We start from the raw sequence: 14,316 nt of genomic DNA on the forward strand, positions 1-14,316 counted from the left end.
TGGCCAATTAAAAAAAGGGAGAAGAAACTCGTTTTAAGGATTTACATGAGAGACGCAAAGGAATGCAGCCAGATTAAGAATGAAAAAAAAAAATAAAATCCTTCCAGTAAATATAGGTACTCACGACTCCGCAAGAAGCCATCGACGGAAAGCGGGAAGAGGCCGAATTTTCTATCGTTCTGTGCCAGAAGGATTTTTTATGGTTTGGGGATGTCCTACTATTTATTTCTTATTGATTTCTGAGCTGAATGCACATTGCCGAGGTGCTAGAAATCCGTTCCCTTTGCAAAAAGTTCTCCATCCTCTTTCACCCTCTCCCCTGTAAACAGATAATTGAATCAGAGAAATGGGCCGAGAAAGGAATTTTAAGCTTTGCCCTCTGAGGATGATTCTTTTGTAGGATGGGGGAGAACAGTTTAATTCTACAGTGTGTGTGTGTGTGTGTGTGTAGGGGGGAAAACGGAGGAGAAGGAGGAAGTCGGATTTGTGGCTTCCTCCCTGCAAAAGACTTGAGATGTTGCGTGGCCTAGAGAAAGGAGCACAGGTCTGCGATGAATCAATCAGTAATATTTATGGATTGTCTCTATCTGTTGCCGAATTGTACATTCCAAGCATTTAGTATAGTGTTCTGCACATAGTAAGTGCTCAATAAATACTATTGAATGAATGAATGAAATGAATGGAGTGCTTTGCGCACCGCAAGTACTGAGCATTTTGGAGAATCCAATATAATAGGGAACACTGAGAGGTCCTGTCTTCTAGTTCCAACACTACCACTGGCCCACTGTGTGGGCCTCAGTTTCCCCGTCCGTAAAATGGGCGAAAAATCGCTGCCCAACCTCCCTCTTAAATGCCGAACCCTACGTAATTAATATTAAGAGCATAACTCCAGAGCACTGAAATCAATCAAACATATTTGAGCACTTACTGTGTGCAGGACACTGTACTAAGGACTTGGGAGGGTATGATATAACAGAATTGGTAGACACGTTCCCTGCCCATAGTGAGCTTACAGTGTAAAGGGGGAGACAGACATTAATATAAATATATAAATTATGGATCTATACATAAGATATAGGGTCAGAGGGAGGGGTAAATAAGCACCACCTTAAGAGCTGGGAGAAAATACGCAAGCCAGATTTAAACACGGTCTCTGTCCCTCGTGAAGTTCAAAATCGAAGGATAGAGACTGAGCGCAAGCTGAATCCTAAGGTAATGTTTAGCACATGTCAAGTGCTTAATAAACACCCTACTTATTCTTCTTCTGAGTACGTGAAAGGATCAGGAAGATCCCGGGCTTTAATGCCACGTCCAGCAGCTGCTGACTGAGATGCTCTTTCTTCTCACCTGGTCAAAAGAGTCACCACTGACGGCCTCTTGCCTTCACGATCTTCAGCCCCTCGAGTGGTGAGACGGAGAGTACTGAGTTCCAGCACCCTCACTAGGGACGATACGGCAATTAGACCTTGGCCCTCGACCATTCTCTGTGGAGAGAGTCTCTGGAGAAGGGGTTTGAAGGATCGCGAGGGTAAACATCACTTGCCTGAACTTGTAACCTCTTAGGAGAAAACCTGTCACAGATGAGCCACCCTTAATAATGATAAATGGTTCGTCAGCATAATTGGAGTTGACATATTAGTGTTTAAATAATGTCACAATTTCACAGGTGGTGTTATAATAAAATATCACCTCGGAATCAGAGACTTCCTTAAGGCAATAGAAAGGCATTACTCTTGGGGGAAGGGTAAAATGTCTTTCAGACTGTCATTTTTCTCATGGCAGCAAAAGTGTGTGTGAGGGAAGTGTAAACTACTTTTTGGTAATAGCAGTAATAACAATAATAATAATAATAATAATTGTGGGTTTTATTGGGCACGGGCTAATCAGGTCTAAGGAGGAGGGAGAACTTTTTGAATGTCATTTTTATCACAGGGGTAAGAGCGTCCGTTGTTAGCTTATGTAAGCTAACGATACTATCATTTCTAGTTAGTAATGATAGCATTTATTGAGCACCCATTCGGTGTAATGCATTGTTCAAATCAAGCAAGTGATAGGTATCCTGACCACCAGGAGCTTATATTCTAATGGAACAGACGCAGAAGTATATTCAGAGTGACGAATTCAACTGAATTTTTGATTAACATATACCTGTCCCCTGACATGGGTTCCAATGTTACGTTGTGAGTGAGGCATGAGACGGGTGGAGGGTTGTAGGGGGAATGACAGCTGAGACCGGACAAGCTTCAGCAAGCAGCTTATAAGGCTGGAACTTGCCGTCTTGAATCTTTTCAATGCTGATGAGAAGTTTGCCAGACAGCTGGGCTGAGCGAGCCTAGCTCAAGAGCTGAGGGATTGATTGTCTCCATCACCCATGTGATCCCAGCAGATGTTGTCGGAGGTCTTCTCAGAACAACCTAGAGAAGCAGCGTGGCCTAGTGGATAGAGCACAGGCCTGGGAGTCAGAAGGACCTGGGTTCAAATCCCAGCTCCGCCACATGTCGTCTGTGTGACCTTGAGCAAGTCACTTCACTTCTCTGGACCTTAGTTCCCTCAACTGTTAAAACGGGGATTAAGAAGGCAAACCTCACATGGGGCAGGCACTGTGTACAACCTTGTATCTACCCCAGTGTTTAGAACAGTAAGCCCTTAACAAGTACCATTATTATTATTATTTACCTAGCGCAGCCTTGTCTACCTGACCCTTTTTGGAAAAAGGGTGGGGTGGCCATTTTGGAGCATGACAGTTTAGACTGGCCAACGGAGCAAACGCAGAACTGTTGTTCCCCAAATCCCACAACACCAGGACAAAAAATGTATTTATTCATTTCTTCTTAGATGTGGTAGGTTTAAAACAAACAGGAAGCATATTTCCACTGTGGGTGGTGAGCATGACAGATCCGTTATCCTCGGAAGTCATGCAGACAGAAAATATACTTGAGTCAAGAAAGATTTGCATCAGTTAAGGCATGAAAGGTCCATAAGTGAGGAAAGTTCTGGATGAGAGAGAATAGTTCAGGGCATTAGTAGGTTTGACAATAACCACGAGGATGGATGTCAGGAAGGCATCTAGCACACTGTTCCCCTATTCATTTTTTAGTTTTACTGTGAGAGGTAGAATGTTGGCCCGGGAGAACCATTGGCTGCTGCAGAAATTGTATTGCTTATGGCCTTTTTTTTTTTTACAGTATTTATTAAGCACTTACTATCTGTCATGCACTGTACTAAGTGAAGGGGTAGGTAATAATAATAATAATAATGATGGTATTTGTTAAGCACTTACTCTATACCAAGCACTGTTCTAAGCGCTGGGGTAGTTACAAGTTAAGGGTAGTCACAAATTAATCAGGTTGGACTTAGTCCCTGTCCCACATGGAGCTCAAAATCTTAATCCCTCTTTTACAGGTGAGTTAACCGAGGCACGGAGAAGTGAAGTGACATGCCCGAGGTCACCCAGCAGACAAATGGTGGAGCTGGGATTAGAATCCAGATCCTTCTGACTTCCAGGCCCGGGTGCCATCCACTAAACCATGCTGCTTCTCAAGTTAATCAGGTTAGACACAGTCCATTTCCCACACGGGGTTCACAGTTTGAATTCTAATTTTACAGGTGAGGTAACTAAGACCCAAAGAAATGAAGCCACATGCCCGAGGTCACAAGGCAGACCAAGTGGTGGAGCCGGGATTAGAACCCACATCCTTCTGACTCCCAGGCTTGTGCTCTAGCCACTTGGACATGCTGCTTCTCATGTCCTTCTTGTGTGTACTAATGCTTTCCCTCCCCGCCTTGTGGAGATAAAACTGGTCAGCCACGAGATTTACCAGGGTGAGCAATAGACAGTGAGCACGAGAATAAGCATTACGATGAGCATTAGGATGATCACTAGAATGAGCACCATGATAAGCATTAGGGTGAACACCAGGATAAGCACTAGGATGAACACTAGGACGAGCACCCCAATAAGCATTAGGATGAGCGCCTTGGTGAATACCATAATAAACATTAGGATGAGTTTACTGCACACAGTAAACACTCAATAAATTCGATCGACTGATGAGCACTACGATGAGTGCTAGGCTGAGCACCACAGTAGGCATTAGGCCGAGCATCGGATTACAGACGGGCTCCCTAAGATAACTGTACAAAACTAATCCTCATTTTTCAAGGGTGTTCCATATTGTCCCAACTGCTATTTTAGAACGATCGTCCAATGCACTGACCCATAAAACCTACCGGGTTGTTTTGTCCCTAGGGACCGCCATTTGTGGGAAGATTTTTGGAGTAATGTATTCCTGGGGAACAGTTGGTGGAAAACCGGGGCAACTATTGGAGTGGCGATGAGATGGATCCAGTGGGGGGCTGTGGGGGAGGGTCAGGCTCGGATTGAGGTATTCCGGATGGTATTCACAGAGGAGGAGAAAGCGGCCATCAGGGTGGTGAAGAAGAAGGTTCAGAGAAGCAACATGGTCTAGTGGATAGACCCTGCGAGTCAGAAGGACCTAGGTTCTAATTCCGACTCCACCACTTGTCGGCTGTGTGACCTTGGGCAAGTCACTTCACTTCTCTGTGTCTCAGTTCCCTCATCCGTAAAATGGGGATGAAGCCTGTGAGCCCCATGTGGGACAGAGACTGCTGTGTCCAACCGGATGAACTTGTATCTACCCTAGTGCTTAGAAAAGTCCTTGGCACAGAATAAGTGCTTAACAAATACCATAAAAAAGGGGAAGCTGGAGCCTTGACCTCATGTAGTAGTGAGGTCAGCTTCTCCTTTACTGCCCCTCGCCCCCCAAGTCCTTATTCCCCCAAACTGCACCAACAAGACCGTCTCGATTCCCCTCTGACTGGATACCACCCTTAACTTTGCTAGTTTGTAAACTCCTTGAGGGCAGAGAGCTTGTCTTCTAACTCTGTTGATTTCTCCCAAGTGTTCAGTACAGTGCCCTGCGCTCACGGTAGGTGTTCAACAAATACCAGTGATTGACCGATTGACTCCCGACCTCATACAGCTGTGGTACGGGCCACTTGAGGAGGAATCCCGACAGACTCCCGCGATGTGCCACGCTGGTAGGGTAAATAATGTTGGTATTTGTTAAGCGCTTACTATGTGCAGAGCACTGTTCTAAGCGCCGGGGTAGATACAGGGTAATTAAGTTGGCCCACTTGAGGCTCACAGTTAATCTCCATTTTACAGATGAGGTAACCGAGGCCCAGAGAAGTGAAGTGACTTGCCCACAGTCACACAGCTGACAAGTGGCAGAGGCGGGATTCGAACCCATGATCTCTGACTCCCAAGCCCGGACTCTTTCCACTGAGCCATGCTGCTTCTCCAGGAGAGGGCAGCAGGAAGCCTTGGTTTGACTTCCAGTGCCAGTGGGGATTATAAGCAGGGACCCATTTTCCCTGCCCTAGAGAAATTACGTCAGAACATTGGGCAACCCTGTTTGCGCCTTAGCCTCACCCCTGGCTCAGCAAATCATCGGCTGAAGCTTCATTTCTAATAACAGACTCTCTCGGCTGCAACGAAAACATTCATTGCTTTAAGTGGCCACCATATTGGTTTCTCACAGGTGAACTACTTTGTTATTTGGTTCTCAAGAAAGTCCTGATGTTGGTTTCTTAGAGGTGAACCACTTCATCAGTTAGTGACCTCGAAAGTCATGATTTTGACTGGAAAACCCAATTTCAGGTTCTTGGGTGCTGTTTAGCCTGGGGTTTCTATCTAAATCTGAGAGGCCAGGGCAGAACTGGCCCGTTCGGTGGAACCTGTGGTATTGGCATTTGTTATTTTTTTTTAAGTGCTTACTATGTGCCGGGCACTGTACTAAGCACTGGGGTAAAATACAAGCTAATCAGATTGGGCACAGCCCATGTACCATATTCATCCCTATTTGACAGATGAGGTAACTGAGACACAGAGAAGTGAACTGACTTGCCCAGAGTCACACATAAGATCTGGGATTAGAACCCAGATCCTTCTGACTCCCGGGCCCTTGCTCTATCCACTAGGCGACACCGCTTCCGTGGATTTGTCTTGTCTTATGCCGTCGAGTCATCACCGACCCATAGCGACGCCACGGACACAACTCCCCCAGAACGCCCCACCTCCATCTGCAATCGCTCACAGTTTCAATACCCATTTTACAGATGAGGGAACTGAGGCCCAGAGAAGTGAAGTGACTTACCCAAGTTCACAAAGCAGACAAGTGGCGGAGTCGGGATTAAAACCCATAACCTTCTGACTCACAAGCCCGGGCTCTATCCATTACACCATGCTGCTTCTCATAAGACAAGATCATATAAGATAATCAGGTCAAACAGAGTCCCTGTCCCACATGGGGCTCACAGTCTAAGTAGGAGGGAGAACAGGTATTGACTCCCCATTTTACAGATGAGGAAACTGAGGCACAGAGAAGTGAAGTGACTTGCCCAAGGTCACACAGAGGCAAGTGTCAGAACCACAGTTAGACCCCAGGACCTCTGAGTCCAGGGCCCATGTTCTTTCCATTAGGCCATGTTGCTTTTTGAGCACCCACTGTGTGTAGAGCACTGCATTTCATTCATTCAGTCAGTCGTATTTATTGAGCACTTACTGTGTGCAGAGGACTGTACTAAGCGCTCAGAAGAGTACATTACAATAATAAACAGTCATATCCCCTGCCCATAAAGAGCTCATAGTCTAGAGAGGGGGATACAGACCTCAATACAAATAAACAAAACTACAGATACGTGCGTAAGTGCTGTGGGGCTAGGAGAGGGGAAGAACAAAAGGGAGCAAGTCAGGGTGACACAGAAGGGAGTGGGAGATGAAGAAAAGTGGAGCTTAGTCTGGAAAGGCCTGTTGGAGGAGTTGTGCCCTCAAGCTTTGAAGCGGGGGAGTATAATTGTCTGTCAGATTTGAGGAGGGAGGGTATTCCAGGCCATGGCAGGATGTGGGCTAGGGGTTGGCGGCAAGACAGGTGAGACAGAGGCCCAGTGAGAAGGTTAGCACTAGAGGAGTGAAGCGTGAAAGCTGGATTTCAGGAGAGAAGTGAGGTGAGATAGGAGGGGGCAAGGTGGTGGAATGATTTAAAGCCAATGGTGAGGAGTTTTTGTCTGATGCAGAGGTGGATGGGCAAACACTGGAGTTTTTTGAGGAGTAGGATGCTATGTCCTGAACATTTCTGTAGAAAAATGACCCAGTCAGCAGAGTGAAGTATGGACTAGCGTGGGGAGAGACAGAAGGCTGGGAGGTCAGCAAGGAGGCTGATGCAGTAATCCGGGGGGATAAGATGAGTGATTGTATTAATTTGGTAGCGGTTTGGATGGAGACGAATGGTTGGATTTTAGCGATGTTGTGAAGGTGGGACCGACAGGATTTAGTTATGGATTGAATATGTGGGTGGAATGACAGAGAGAAGTCAAGGATAACACCAAGGTTATGAACTTGTGAGGCAGGAAAGAGGTGCCATCTACAGTGATGGAAAAGTCAGGGGGAGGGCAGGGTTTAGGTGGCGAGATAAGGAGCTCTGTTTGGGATGTTAAGTTTGATGTGACGGAAGGACAGCCAATAGAGATGTCTTGAAGGCAGAAGGAGATGCGAGACTGGAGAGAGGGAGAGCGCTCAGGGCTGGAGATGTAGAGGAGGTAGTCGAAGCCATGGGAGCAAAATGAGTTCTCCAAAGGGAGTGGGGGTAGATGGAGAATACATGGGGACCCAGAACTGAACCTTGAGGGAATCCCTCAGTTAGGAGATGGGAGGAAGATGAGGAGCCCACGAAGGAGTCTGAGAATGAACAGCCAGAGAGATAAGAGGAGAACCAGGAGAGGACAGAGTCAGTGAAGCTAAGGTTGGATAACGTTTCCAGGAGAAGGGGGTGGTCCAAAGAGCCGAAGGCAGCTGAGCGGTCGAGGAGGATAGTGGCTGATGGATTTGGCAAGGAGATTCGTGGTGACCTTCGAGAGGGCAGTTTCTGTGGAATTTAAAGGGCTGGAAGCCAGACCGGAGTGGGTCAAGGTATTAAGTGCTTAAGTGTGTACAATGGAATTAGTAGATATCCCTGACCTCAAGGAGCCTACAGCCCAGCTCACTGAAAGGAGGAAATGCAGATTGGTGCAAAAGTGCTAAGGAGAGTGGCCAGGGTAAGAATCTCCCTCCCATCCCCACAACACATAGGTATATAGCTGTAATTTATTCATTTATATGTATATTATTGTCTGTCTTCCCCTCTAGATTGTGAGATCATTGTGGGCAGGAATGTGTCTTTTTTTGTTATATTTTACCCTCCCAAGAGCTTAGTACAGTGCTTTGCACACAGTAAGCATTCAATAAGTATGAGAAAGAAAGAAGGAAAGAAGGAAAGAAAGAGAGAGAGAAAGAGAGAGAAAGAGGGAAGGAAAAGAAGAAAGGGAGAAAGGGAGAAAGAAAGGGAGAAAGAAAGGGAGAAAGAAAGGGAGAAAGAAAGGGAGAAAGGGAGAAAGGGAGAAAGGGAGAAAGAGAGAAAGAAAGAGAGAAAGAGAGAAAGAGAGAGAGAGAGAGAGAAAGAGAGAAAGAGAAAGAGAGAAAGAGAGAGAGAGAAAGAAAAAGAAAGATCCCAAGGGCTGAGGTGACATGTAAGAGCTGACATGGCAGTGGAGGTACAGAAGCGTGGAGCCCAACTCAGATAATTTTCCAGCCCAATATCCCAGTGGCTCAGGATGTGGATTACCAAAGCCAGTAGCCCCAAGATAGATGAAGAGCCTCTACTATCACTATCTACTAGAGCCCTGAATGAGGGACATGGGAAACAGAGCGAACCAGAAGAAGACACCTTCACGGCCCTCAAGGAGCTTACAATCTAAGCGGGGGCCGCTGTAGCCACAAGCTTCCGAATGCCCACAAGCTCCCGAATGCCCCTTAGCAAAGATTTGAGATTTGGGCCACGGGATCTGAGACCGATTCCTCCTCTTCACCTCAGGATGGCCGAACCGCTCCCCAACTCCTCTCTGAGAGGAGTCACGGGGTGCTGGATGACTAGCCACTGAAAAAGAAGAAGGTACGGGAAGGGTTTGTGTGGGCGGAAGGGAAGTGTATCACGGGAACAATCTGTCACCCCACACACCCTGAAGCTACACCTCTCCCTCCCCCTCTGCCCCACCACTGGCTTAAAGCCACCTTTACGCCAGGGCAGGAGGGTAGACGTCGGAGAGGAACAGAATCTCCTGTGGTTGGAGAGGAGAGGAAAAAGACGGAAGAAGAGACAAGAGTGGAAGAGAAAGAGGAGGTTAGATTGCAAAATAGACATTTCTTTGAGTTCCCTCCTCCCTTACACCCCAACCCCCCCTTTTTTTTAAACTCCCCTCCTTTCCTGGCTGGTTTACCTATCACATTAGGAAATGTCACCTTAGGCCCATCTCAGTGTCTTCATTTTTCATCCACGAGCCCAGAAAAATACTGATCCCCCTCTTCCAGCTGAGTTTGAGGCGATAATGAAATGATGACAAGCTGAGTAACTGTGGTCTGTGAAAACCTCTCATGCGTCCTCACTAGAAATGAAGTCAAAAAGAAGACAACTCCACCAGTGCAGGAGATTGTTGTCTATTTGTATGTTGTGGGGAAATTGGCAGAGATTGGGAATGAATTGGCAGAGGTGAGGAAGACTGGGAGGAGGAGGAAAAAGAGAATTAGATTAGCAGGCTTTCTTCAACTAATCCTCCTAGGTCATGTCACCTCCTCAACCATTTCAGCATTCTTTTGTGCTTATTAGTTATTGATTTATTTAGCCACTCAACCTCTTCGACCTATCGTTGGGTCACTTTTTATGGCCTCATCTTCCCATTAGATTGAAAGGTCTTCTGTATGTCCTCTGATCAGCCAGCACAATAGTAAGAGTAGATATAGTAAGAGCTAAAAAGCCCTAGTGCTGAAGACGATGAAGACGGAAGACCTTGGTTCTAATCCTGGCTCTGCCACTTGTCTGCTGTGTGACCTTGGGCAAGTCACTCAACTTCTTACTGCCTGTTACCTCATCTGTAAAATGGGGATGATAGACTGTGTAGAACAATGTAGGACAAGGGTTTGTCCCCCCTGGTTATTTTGAATCTACCCCATTGCGTAGTATAGTGCCTAGCACATAGTAAGCACTGAACAAATACCAAAAAAAAAAAAGAGACAAATGAGAGGAAATTGGAAAAAGGAAGTTGTTTACGGTTGGATTGTCGAGAGAACCATATTTGGTTAGGACTATGAGTGAACATTTGGTTGCTCTCTCTTTTTAATGTGCAATTTTATTTTATTTTTTCTGTTTGCGAAGGTATTTGTTAAGTACTTACTATGTATCAAGCAGCATGTATCAAGAGAAGCAGCATGGCCTAGTGGAAAGAGCACAGGCTTGGGAGTCAGAGGTCATGGGTTCTAATCCCAGCTCTTACACTTGTCAGCTGTGTGACTCTGGGCAAGTCACTTAACTTCTCTGGGCCTCAGTTCCTTCATCGGTAGAATGGGGATTAAGACTATGAGCCCCACATGGGAAAACCTGATTACTTTGTATGCCCCCGCCCCCGCCAGTACTTAGAACAGTGCTTGGCACATAGTAAGCACTTAGCAAATACAATAACAACAATAATAATAACAATAATGATAATAATAATATCATGCACTGTTCTAAATGTTTGGGTTAGGTTAAGTTAATCAGATCAGGTACAGTCCTCTATCACTTGTAAAATGGGGAGTAAGACTGTGAGCCCCATGTGGGACAACCTGATCATCTTGTAGCCACTCCGGCGCTTAGAACAGTGCTTTGCCCATAGTAAGCGCTTAACAGACGTCATCATTATCATTTCTACATAGGGCTCACAATTTAAGCATTGAATTCCAAGTTTAAAGTTGAGGAAATTGAGGAATCAGAGAAGTTAAGTGACTTGCCCAAGGTCACACAGGAGACAAGTGATAGAACCAGTATTAGAACCCAGGTCCTCTGACTCCTAAGCCTGTACTTTTTCCACTTGGCCTCACTGTTTCTCTTCACGAGAAGCAGCATTGCGTAGTGGCTAGTGGTTCTGATCCCGGAACCTCCACTTGTCTTCTGAGTGACCTTGGACAAGCCACTTCACTTCTCTGGGCCTCAGTTACCTCATCTGTAAAATGGGAATTGAGACTGTGAACACCACTTGGGACGGGGACTGTGTCCATCCCGATTTGCTTGTACCCATCCCAGCACCTAGGACAATGCCCTGCACGCGTGGCTCACTGGAAAGAGCACGGGCTTTGGAGTCAGAGGTCATGGGTTCGAACCCCAGCTCTGCCACTTGCCAGCTGTGTGACTTTGGGCAAGTCACTTAACTTCTCGGTGCCTCAGTTCCCTCATCTGTAAAATGGGGATTAAGACCGTGAGCCCCACGTGGGACAACCTGATTCCCCTGTGTCTACCCCAGTGCTTAGAACAGTGCTCGGCACATAGTAAGCGCTTAACAAATACCAACATTATTACATTTTTAATACCACAATAATTGTTATTGTTATTATTATTATTTCCATTATTATTATTAAATGTTAGGGATGTGAGGGAAAGCCAAAGACATGGGAATTTACTGGGCATCTCCAGGGGGACCTAAGGCAAGGAGAAGCTGTCTTACACGGTTAGACTGAAAGGGGTAGGATCTTTCAGTCTGGAATGGCACAGATTGAGAAGGAAGATGACTAAAGTCTAAAAAACCATGAAGGGTATGGGCAGAGCGAGTAGAGAATTACTAATGTTCACCAATCATTCGACTGGGGACATGAGGGGATGTCTTGGAAACTTGAAGGGGCTAGATTCCAAGCAAACACAAGGGACCACTCTCCACAGTGTGTGGAAACCTCCGGAATCCTTTAACACAGGAGGTTGTGTCGGCAGAAAATACCTGAAAATTTCAGGAGGATTTTAGATAAATTATTGGCTGATCAGTTTATGATACGCTACTAGAGGGAGATTGGAGGTGAAGAAGGGAAAGCTTAGGGATGCTGGACCATTCTGCCTCCCTTCCCACGAGGAAAGAGGTCAACCAATAATTCTCTGTTTGCTCTGCCCATCTTCTTCATGACTTGCATTTACCCCAGGACTTAGAACAGTGCTTGACACATAGTAAGAGCTTAATCAATGCCCTTAAAAACAAAATCAAGAAAAACCCCATATTGAAAAGAGAGAAAGCAATCAACTATTCACTTGAAATCCTAATTAAATGCAGCTCTCTTGACAGTCCACCTCCAAACAACTTGTTTTTTCCATTTTCCTACTACTTACCTCCTTTCTTTTTCTTTGATATTTGTTAAGAACTTTCTATGTGTTAGGCACTGTACTCAACACTGGGACAGTGACCAGACAATCCGGTTCGGGGAATCAGAAGGGTCTGGGTTCTAATCCTACCTGCCACTTCTCTGCTGTGTGACCTTGGGCAAGTCATTCAATTTCCCTGTGCCTCAGTTCCCTCATCTGCAAAATGGGGATTAAGACTGTGAGCCCAATATGAGATAGGGATAATGTCCAACCTGATTACCTTTTATTTACTCCAGTGCTTAGTACAGTGCTTAGTTCATAGTAAGTGGTTAACAAATACCATAAAAAACAAACAAACCCAGATTCCTTTGAGTTGGCTGGGACAGGAAACTATGCTGGATGCATTATTGGGTTATCTGAGGATTGGGGTCTTTTGCATTCTAAAGGTGAGTCCAGTGCAATGATCATGAACAGGGCTCTTTTTTCCGGCCCTACATCCCAACCTTGGAAATCACTACACGACTCAGAGACTGAGTTTTTCCATATAAATATATTTGCAAACACACAGAGCAATGGTGGTGGGAAATACGAATACTGGGCATGGCGTAAAACTCTCAGTAAAATCGCAATGAGATGAATTCGTCGGGAGGTGTGTTTCTGGAGCAATACTGGGGTCAGGCTTCAGGGAATGTGTGTGCCTTTGCAGAGTTACAAAGCATGAGCGCCTAGGGTCTGGCCTAGACTACTGTAGCCCCTGGCGAAAATGCAATCAAAATATAAGGGAAATATCCTACGAGCAACTAAGTCCAAAGTCAACAAGGAGACTTTGCGGTTGGTCTGCCTTGGGGCGTCCTTGGAGAATTCCTGTGGCCACTAGTTCCAAATACTAACTCCAACTAGCGCATCGTGTAAAAACAACTTGACACCTTGGCATTTCCGTAATTTTTTTTCTTTCTGATGGGTAAAATGTTCTGGAAGACAGCTGCATTAGGGGCTTTTAAAGAATGAAGTCACATGTAACGGAATATAATGCATTAAAAGCATCTGCATTAGCAAAGCCAATCTCTGCATGTTGAAACCTACTCTCCCTTCGCCTGTGACCCGAACTAGCTCTTCGATCTCCCTTCCCTTCCTCCCACAGCCCTCTGGCTTTCATTTCTGAGGTTCCGCCAGCCTTTCTTACATCCAGGCAGCCACGTAACTCTCCGCTAGTCAATCAATCAGTCGGTCGCATTATCATATGAGTCTTCTGACCTCTTCTGAAACTAACCCCCAGAAGCTCTAAGAAACCATTCGGTGCTATAGAGTAGTCACAACTGAACACACTGCAGAGTAAAAATGGGTGTCCCAAGGCAGCGCTGACACCCTCCGATACAAATGTTGGTCAAAGTTTCGAAAAATAACTTAGAAGCGTGACAGGACTTCATGCCTGCAATTTCCACTGTCCCACAGTAGGCAGTTCTTTGCTCACCTTTACTGGTCACTGGTGCTTATGAATATACGTCCAGACAGTCGAGGTGTGTGTGTTTGTGTGTGTGTGCATGTGAGTTTGGGATCAACCCAATTTAATGCCAATAACATCCAAGGAACGGGAAAGTCCTTGGAAAGAACAAGACAAAGTCCGAAGGCTCGGCGAACCGAAGCCGTAGCCAACCAGTTGCGTTCATCCGTTTGGAAGTTCAGGTTGGGTGGCTGCTGGCTTGAGTGGGAGATGACAGTAAATCAATGAACGAATCGCTGATGAGATCGGGAGAAGGGGCGAGTGAAAGTGGACGAGGGCCAGGCTCTTTGAGGAGAACAAGGGGTGGAGAAAGCTTGGGTGTCATGGTTTGGAAAAGAGATCAGAGGACGTGTGTGTGGTTGTCTGCGGGTATGGCAGACTACATGTTTGATCGTGTGTGGATGTGTGTATTTGTGTGCATGCTTGGATGCGTGTGTCCAGTGTGTGTGAATGTGGGCCTGCGTGGAATAATAACGATGATATTTGTTAAGCGCTTACTATATGCCAAGCACTGTTCTAAGCACTGGGGAAGATACAAGGTAATCAGTTTGTCCCACGTGGGGCTCACACGCTTAATCTCCACTTTACAGATGAGGTAACTGAGGGACA

This window comes from Ornithorhynchus anatinus, chromosome 10 (genome assembly GCF_004115215.2).
Source record: "Ornithorhynchus anatinus isolate Pmale09 chromosome 10, mOrnAna1.pri.v4, whole genome shotgun sequence".
Lineage (NCBI taxonomy): Eukaryota > Metazoa > Chordata > Mammalia > Monotremata > Ornithorhynchidae > Ornithorhynchus > Ornithorhynchus anatinus.